The sequence below is a fragment of the Lepus europaeus genome, chromosome Y, assembly GCF_033115175.1.
Source record: "Lepus europaeus isolate LE1 chromosome Y, mLepTim1.pri, whole genome shotgun sequence".
NCBI classification, from domain to species: domain Eukaryota; kingdom Metazoa; phylum Chordata; class Mammalia; order Lagomorpha; family Leporidae; genus Lepus; species Lepus europaeus.
Genome location: NC_084851.1, coordinates 17,265,526 through 17,274,051, shown reverse-complemented (window position 1 = coordinate 17,274,051; position 8,526 = coordinate 17,265,526).

Genomic DNA, 8,526 nt, shown 5'->3' with positions numbered 1-8,526 from the left:
TGATTTGTATACCTCCTGGGTATTCAGCCTTGCTATAACATGGTGCATCTGAATTCATCTCCATCCACGTGCTAACCATATGGAATTCTGATGGATTTGGCTTGGCAAATTCACATTTGAAAGAAACGTGCTATGAATTGAGAAATTTAAATGGGGGTACAGTGTTGGATGATAACTGTCACACTTATGCTGTCACCAGTCGCAGAGGGGAGGGTGGTTGCAGGAGTGAGTTTCGTGGTTTCTTTTCCTCAGCTTAGTATATAAATACAAAGCCAGGAAACAGCTTGCATAGAGGCAGAAACTTTTATTTGTCAGAAAAGAAACATTTATATGATTGACAAGTGACAGAAAAAGCATCTTGTCTGAGGAGACCAGGAGGAGTGCCTGAATGGGACACTGGCTTTTAGGAAGTGTCCTGGGTTTTTAAGGCATTGCTTTCTTCATTGGGTCATTCTGCGGAGGTCCCCATTGGACAGGGGTTTCACATACTATACGGTGATTGTCTTGGGGTTTATGCAGACAGAGGGTGTCTCCTGGAGACTGTGCATCTCCTTAGGGGCTCAGGCTCTTCCTCTGCTAGCTCTGGGTGAAAGAATGCATCCACCTTGAAAGTATGATTAAAAGCCACAAGATCACACATGCGGCATAAGAAGCTATTAGTAGTGAGATGTCAGTTAGTCCAGAAACACACTTTTCAGCAACAGCTGACAGTCTGCTTGTGACTGACATTCTACGTATTTCTAAGGGACCCACAGCAACCCAGCCACACTGGAAATCCTCATTTATTTTCATTTTTAATTCTTAAAATTAGAGTTGTAAAACATTCATCTACTTTTTACAGGTGATTGTTTAAAACATAAGTAAAGAAGTAATAAGATACATAAACAACAAATAAATATTGCTGTGGAAACTCATGTATATCCCTTTAGAAAAGATACTTTCCCTAATCTACTGAATAATTGGTGATGTGTCCATAAAGTATATTCCAGAGTTGGGAAAACTATTCTAGTGCATGTATTGGAATAAAATAATGGGTCTTCAGGTGAGTACATTTCAAATTCATTGTGCAAAATTCCAATGTCTGATAATTACCTATAAGCTTCTGAAATTCTTTTTCCTCTCATGTATCCATCCACCTAATAAATATATGCTTTAGTCCTGAGAGCTGGACCTAAACCTTTACTTCCATCAGAGGACTGATGCCACCATCTAAACAAAGAGGTCAAAAGAAGGGATCCCAGAATCACAAAGACTCCACTGCTATTGGTGCTCCCACTCAAATGGGGTGTTCAGAGTTGATATGGGCTTGAGTAGGGGTTGGTGGCATTTACTGACTCTGGGCCCACAGCCTATTTCAGTTTTCTCTGTGCTTAAGGTATGAATACCCCGCTCACATTCCTGAGTCTTCTCTAATCCTTCCACTGCCTCTCACTGACTGCTCGGCACGTGCAGAAACCCCAATCTTGAGCTTCCAAGCCTAGGTACCTCCTCAAATCATAGAGACAATTGAGCCTTGAAATGTATATCTCAAAGTCATATTTCTTTAAATAGAAAATTTTGAACTTGCATGAATCAAAGAACAAGCTGGGCACCATGAAGTAGTCCTTCCTCTGGAATTTTTCATCCTGGTCATTACAAAATTCTCAAAAACTCTCAATAGAAGCTTCTCCTACTGGGATGGAAAATAAGGATTCCAGAAGATTTCCTGAGAGGATTAAACATTGGAAGACCATCCTCATTGACAGTTGGCTAATTTTAAACAACTCATTCTTCTTTTTCTTAAGTACAGTTTCCACATAATCGTTATAGTGCATTATTTTGAGCACTGAGAAAGTGACAGGAGGACAAGAGTTTGTGTAACTAATTTGTGCTGATTGCAGAGGAATAAATGGTCCCATGGTAAAGGTAAAGGAAGTGATGGCCAGAGAGTGGATGGACTAATTAGGACACTCAGGAGGATTATGACCTGAGGTTAGTTGTTTCATCTCTAGTAGTTACTTATTTAGTTGAAAAGCAGAGAAAGAGAATCAGAGAAACAGGTCCCTTCCTTCTGTTTGTACACTTCCCAAATGGCTGCCACAGCCAAGTCTGTATCTAAGACAAAGTCAAGAGTCAGGAACTCCATTTGATTCTTCTACTTGGGTGGTAAGGGCTCAGTTACTTGGACCATCTTCTACTGCCTGCCCAGGAACATTAGCAGGCATCTGGATCAGAAGCAGAGTAGCCATGCTTCAACCTGATCCTATAATATGGGATGCCCGCATTACAAGCAGTGACTAAAACTCTATCACAAGGCTAACCCCCAAGGTAGGTTTTTCTGAATCATCACTACTAAAATATCTAATCAGGCACCAATGTGTCTGACCATCCTTTTTTGTATTATTTTATTTTGTAAATATATTCTTTAAAAAGACACACAGACAAGATTAATGTCACCTCTCCTATAATACCTTGATCTTAAAGCAATCATCATCATTATCCATCTAGTTTATATATTGGATCACTTGATATTGCATTTATATCCATAACCACATATAAATATGTTGTGTAACTTACAGAAGAAAGTAAAATTTTATGAGGATTTGAGATTGAAATACTGTATTACAAAACAATGAAAAATATATGAAAAATTAAATACATCCTTTGTACAATTTCAGAAATCATATAACTTCTTAAACATTTATTTTTATTAATTTAAAAGTCAGAATTAGAGAGAGAGAGAGAGAGAGAGAGAGAGAGATGGAGATCTATCCCCAACTGGCTGCAATAGCCAGGGCTTGGCCAAGATGAAGCCAGGAGCCTTGAACTCCATCTGGGTCTCCCATGCCAGCTGTAGCAGCCCAAGCAGCTGGACTATCTTCTTCAGTTTTCGCAGATGTATTACCAGAGAGCCTGATAGAAAGTGGAGAAACCAGGAATTAATTCAGTGCCCATATGGGATTCTGGCACTTCAGGAAGTGGCTTAACCCACTGTTTCACATGAGTCCCTCACATAACCTTTAAAAAAAAAAACAGAACATAGAGTTACATCAAGAAAAGAAGACAAAGAGATAGAAATCTTGTATCTTCTGGTTCATTCCTCAAATGGCTGCAATGGCCAGGGCTTGGTCAAGAGAAGCCAGGAGCCAGAAGTTCCATCCAGATTGCCACTTGTTAGGGTGGGAGCGGCTCCCCAAGCACTTGGACCATCTTCTGCTGCTTTCCCAAGCACATTGGCAGAGAGATGGGCCTTACATAGAGCAGCCAAGTCATGAACCAGCACTCAAATAGGATGCCAGCATCACACCTGGAAGCATCACCCACTATACCACAATGTTGGACCCTTATATAATTTTTTTAAGTAGCACAAAGATAAGAATATAATTCACTTATCATGCAATTCAGTCTTCAGTTACATATACCTATCATCACAATAAATTCTGACAATTTATAATCACCCAAAAGAAAAAAAGTTGAGGTGAATCTAATGGTGAGGATGCTGCTTTTGGGCTAGCGCTGTGGCACAGTGGGTACAGCTAGAACCTGCAGCACCAGCATCCCATATGAGCACCAGTTTGAGTCCTAGATATGCCACTGCTGATCCAGCACCCTGCTAATTTTTCCTGGGAAAGCAGTGGAAGATGGCCCAAGTTCTTGGGCCCCTGCACCCATGTTGAAGACTCAGAAGAAGCTCCTGTCTCCTGGCTTTGGATCAGCCCAGCCCTTAACACTTCAGTTACCTTGGGTGTGAATCAGCTGATGAGATCTCACACTCTGTCTCTCTCAGCCCCCCTCCTTTCAAATAAAAAATAACTCTTAAAAGTAATTCAAGAGGCAGGTGTTGTAGCCTAGTAAGTTAAGCCTCTGCCATCAGGCACTGGCACCCCATATGGGCACTGGTTCTAGTCCTGGCTGCTCCTCTTCTGATCCAGCTCTCTGCTATGGTCTGAGGAAGCAGTAGAAAATGGCCCAGGTTCTTGGGTCTCTGCACCCATGTGGAAGACCTGGAAGAAGCTCCTGGATCCTGGCTTTGGGTTGGCACAGCTCTGGTCATTGTGGCCATTTGGGGAGTGAACCAGTGAATGGAAGACTTCTCTCATCTCTCCCTCTCACTGTCTGTAACTCTCTCTCTCAAACAAATAAATAAAATCTGAAAAAAAGTAACTCAAATAAATAAATAAATCTTAAAAAAGCAAAAGATGCTTCTTGGGAAGCACACATCCTAGAATGCCTGGATTTCATTCCCAGCTGCACTCCTAATTCCAGATTTCTGCTAATGCCCACCTGGAACCACATCAACCATAAGTAAAACACTCAAGTAGTTAAGAAAATATGAGCCATGTTGGAAACCTAGATTGAGTTCCCAACACTTGGTTTTGTTAAATTATTTAAAATTAATTGGCTAATCATTTAGAAATGGGGAGAGTGAGAGAGAGAGACAGAAATTTCCCTTTGACTAGATAACTCTGCCCAATGCCCCTAACATTTAGGGCTAGGGCAAGCCAAACATGGTTGAGGAATTCCATCCAGGTCTCCAGTATGGAGGGCAGAAATTCAAGGCTGCCTTCATCTGCTGCCTCCTTTGCACATTAGCAAAAAAAAATCACATCATTCAATATGAATTGAAAGCACAATAGCTAGCACCTGAACCAGCAAGCTGATATGAGACATGGGCATCCCCATCAATGGCTCAGCCTGCTGTACTACCATGCCTGCCTCAGTATCTCCCAGGTTTAAGTTAACTCAGCCTCACTGATGTGAGCATTTTGAGAGTAAACCAGCATGAGGTGATACACATATCTTCCCCCTCTCCTTGCTTTTAAAATTAACAAAAGGAATTGATGTGACACAATAGATCAAGCCACCCTCTGCAATATTGGCATCCCACTGGGCCTTGGGCTTCTGAACTCATGTGGGAGACTTAAATGGAATGTTGGCCTCTAGCCTTCCAGCCACAGCTATTGAAGCCATTTGGGGAGAGTGAACCAGCTGATGGAAGATCTTTCCCTCTGTAATTCTGCCTTTCCAATAAATAAATAAAGTGTAAAAATAAAATAAACACAAATAAATAAGTAAAAAGAGAGTACTTTTTTGCTTTTCTTCCCTGTCCCCAGTACTTTGAAACTAAAGCCACTACAAATATGCTGTTTGTATAGATTTGTCTACTCTGGATGTTGAGTGTAATAGATGATCCAAGTGTTCTCCTGCCCAGCATAGAGCCTCTGTCACTTGATTGGGATTGAGCCCCATCTCTAAGCTATATTTATATAGAACATATTCTGGCATCAAGTAGCTGCAGAGAGCATAAATCAAGATATCTTTCTCTTGGGTCCAGTGCTGTGGCGTAGTGTGTTAATGCCCTAGCCTGAAGCACCAGCATCCCATATGGTTACTGGTTCAAGACCCGGTTGCTCCACTTCCTATCAGCTCTCTACTCTGGCCTGGAAAAATAGTGGAGGGTGGCCCAAGTCCTTGGACCCCTGCACCTGCATGGGAGACCCAGAAGAAGCTCCTGACTGCTGGCTTCGGATTGGTGAAGCTCCAGCCACTGTGGCTATTTGGGAAGGGAAACAACTGACAGAAGACACCTCTCTCTCTGCTGCTCCTCTCTCTGTGTAACTCTGACTTTCAAATAAATAAATAAATCTTTTTTTTTTAAAGAGATGTCTTTCTCCCCAGGTGGCAGCTCCCAGCAAGGAGAGCCCTATGTTTCCCATTGTTCCTGTATGGAGAAATTTCCTTCTGAGTCAGGGCAGGGGAGAGGGAAATCAGGTCTAGATTTAAATAGTACTACTGAGTCCCTCTGCTTTTAGAAAATCTTAGATTTTCATAATATTTGTGTGCTAAGTGTATTTGGGACCATTTCTGGAGATTTTGCAGGGATATTTCTTTATTTTTTTTATTATTTGACAGATAGAGTTAAACAGAGAGAGAGAGAAAGAGAGAGAGAGAGAGGTCTTCCTTCCATTGGTTCACTCCCCAAATGGCCACTATGGCTGGCACTGAACCAATCTGAAGCCCGGAACCAAGTGCTTCCTCCTGGTCTCTCATGTGGGTGCATGGGCCCAAGCACTTGGGCCATCCTCACTGTCTTCTCAGGCCACAGCAGAGAGCTGGACTGATAGAGGAGCAAACTGGACAAGAACCCGGCACCCATATGGGAGGCAGGTGCTGCAGGCAGAGGATTAACCTAGTGAGGCACAGTGCCGGCCCATCTTTATTATTTCTTAAAATTGTTTTAATTAACTCTACTGGAGTGAGGGTCCACACAACTACTCACACTGTTATGTCAGAATTCTTTCTACTAAACTTACAGCTTTATTGTTTGCTTGCTCAGTGAATTATTAATTATGTTTATAATTGACACCTAGTAAAGGCTAATCAGCTAAAAGGAATTAAACTCAAATATCTTTTAAATGGCTCACATTATTATTTATGTACCTTATAGACTGTGCAGATGTTATGAAGATCTGTGTTATTATAAAGTAATTTTTCTATTTCAAATCCCATAAGTCATCCCCATTCTCATGAAACTAGTGATAATCAGTGCATAAACTGACAACAACATGATAATAAACTTAAAGATACATTGAACATTACAAGTGACTACCAAATGCTGAAAACCTCACTATGATTCATTATATAGCTAATTTAGTAATCTCACTGAGAAAATTAGGTGCATTTAAAATATTTTCTTCATTACTAATTCTAAATCTTTTTTTAAAGGACTAACATCTGTCCCTCTAAAATTACTCCAACCACTTTAAAGAGATGAATCCCCTTCAAAGTCATCCATGAAGAAAGCCTTGTCTAGATTCCAAAATTGGAGTGAGTCAGCAGAGAGATCTCTGTCTTTCAAATATAAAACTACAGACCAATATGCCTGATGATTATAGACACAAAATTTTCATAAGACTAGACATCAAATCCTACAGCAAGTAAAAACCAATTAGGATGTGTCCTGGGGATATATGGGATAGTTAAATGCATGCAAATCAAAAAGAAAATAAATCACATCAACAGGATGATGGATAAAATCATTAGAATTATCTCAATTGAGGTAATTAAAGCATTCAAAAACTAACATCAATTTATGAAAAAATTTGGAGCAACATATTTTTGAAGGATCATACCTCAATACAGTAAAGGCTGTATATGACAAACCCATATCTAACATTCTCCAGAATGGCAAAGAGCTGAAAGCGTTTCATTCAAGATCTGGCCCAGACAGGAATGCTGAGTCTCACCACTATTATTCAACATTGCAATGAAAGTTTGCACCAAAAAAAGTAGGTAAGTGGCAGAAAGAAAAGGCTGCTAATAGGAAAGAAGAAAGCAAATTATGTGCTATTTCCAGATGACACAATTCTATATACAGAGAAACCAAATGACTCTACCAAGAGACTTCTGTAACTGATCAATGGAATCACCAAAGTTGTGGGATACAAAATGAACACAGAAGAATCAGGAGCACTTTTGTATCCAACAGTGAACTCACTGAAAAACTATAAAAACAATTGGATTCACAACAGTTGCAAGAAAACAAAAGTCCTTGGAATAAATATAACCCAGGATGTGAAAGACCTCTGCAAGAAAAAAATTAAAAATACTGATGAAAGGAATTGAAGATAAAAAGTTAAAAACTGCCATCAGAATACCAATAAATTCTTCATAGTACTACATAAAATGAACTTAAAAATAATATGGAATCAGGTTCAGAATTGTGGCATATCATGTAAAGCCCCCATCTGTGATGCTGGTATCCCAAATGTGCTCTGGTTTGAGTCCTAAGTGGTCCAATTCTGAGCCAGCTCTCAGCTAATGGCCTGGGATAGCAATGGAAGGTCGCTCAAGTACTTAAGGACCTGCCACCCACATGGGAGACTGAAATGAAGCTCTTGGCTCCTAACTTCCATCTGGCCCAGGCCTGGCCACTGTGACCATTTGAGGAGTGAATCATCAGTTGGAAGATCTCTTTCTCTCTCTCCCTCTCTTTCTCTAATATTCTGACTTTCAAATAAATCAAAGTTTTGGAAAATTAATATGGGGTCAAAAATTCCCCCTAACAACCAAAGCAATACTGAAGAACAGCATTCTGGTATCACTACAATATCTGAATTCAAGACAGATATTTGTAACAGATAGTATACTATAATATCTGTTAACACATATACAATATAATAATATATAATTATACTATATCATATATATTTATTACATATTATATAATATATTAATGTATTACTTTATAATAATAACAGATATTATAACCACTGGCATTAAAACAGACACATAGACGAATGGGACAGAATAGAGGTCCCAGAAAGAAACCCATACATCCACAGATAATTTACATTTTAAAAATACTCCAAAAATATGCTAAAAAAGAAATCTTTTCAGTAAATTGTCCAGAGGAAACTGGGTATTCAAACGCAGAAGACTGAAAGGAGATTGCCCAACCTTACCCTACACAAAAAACAAATTTACTCGATGGATTTAATGTAAGACATAAATCTCATAAAGAAGACAGGGAACTCTACAACATTG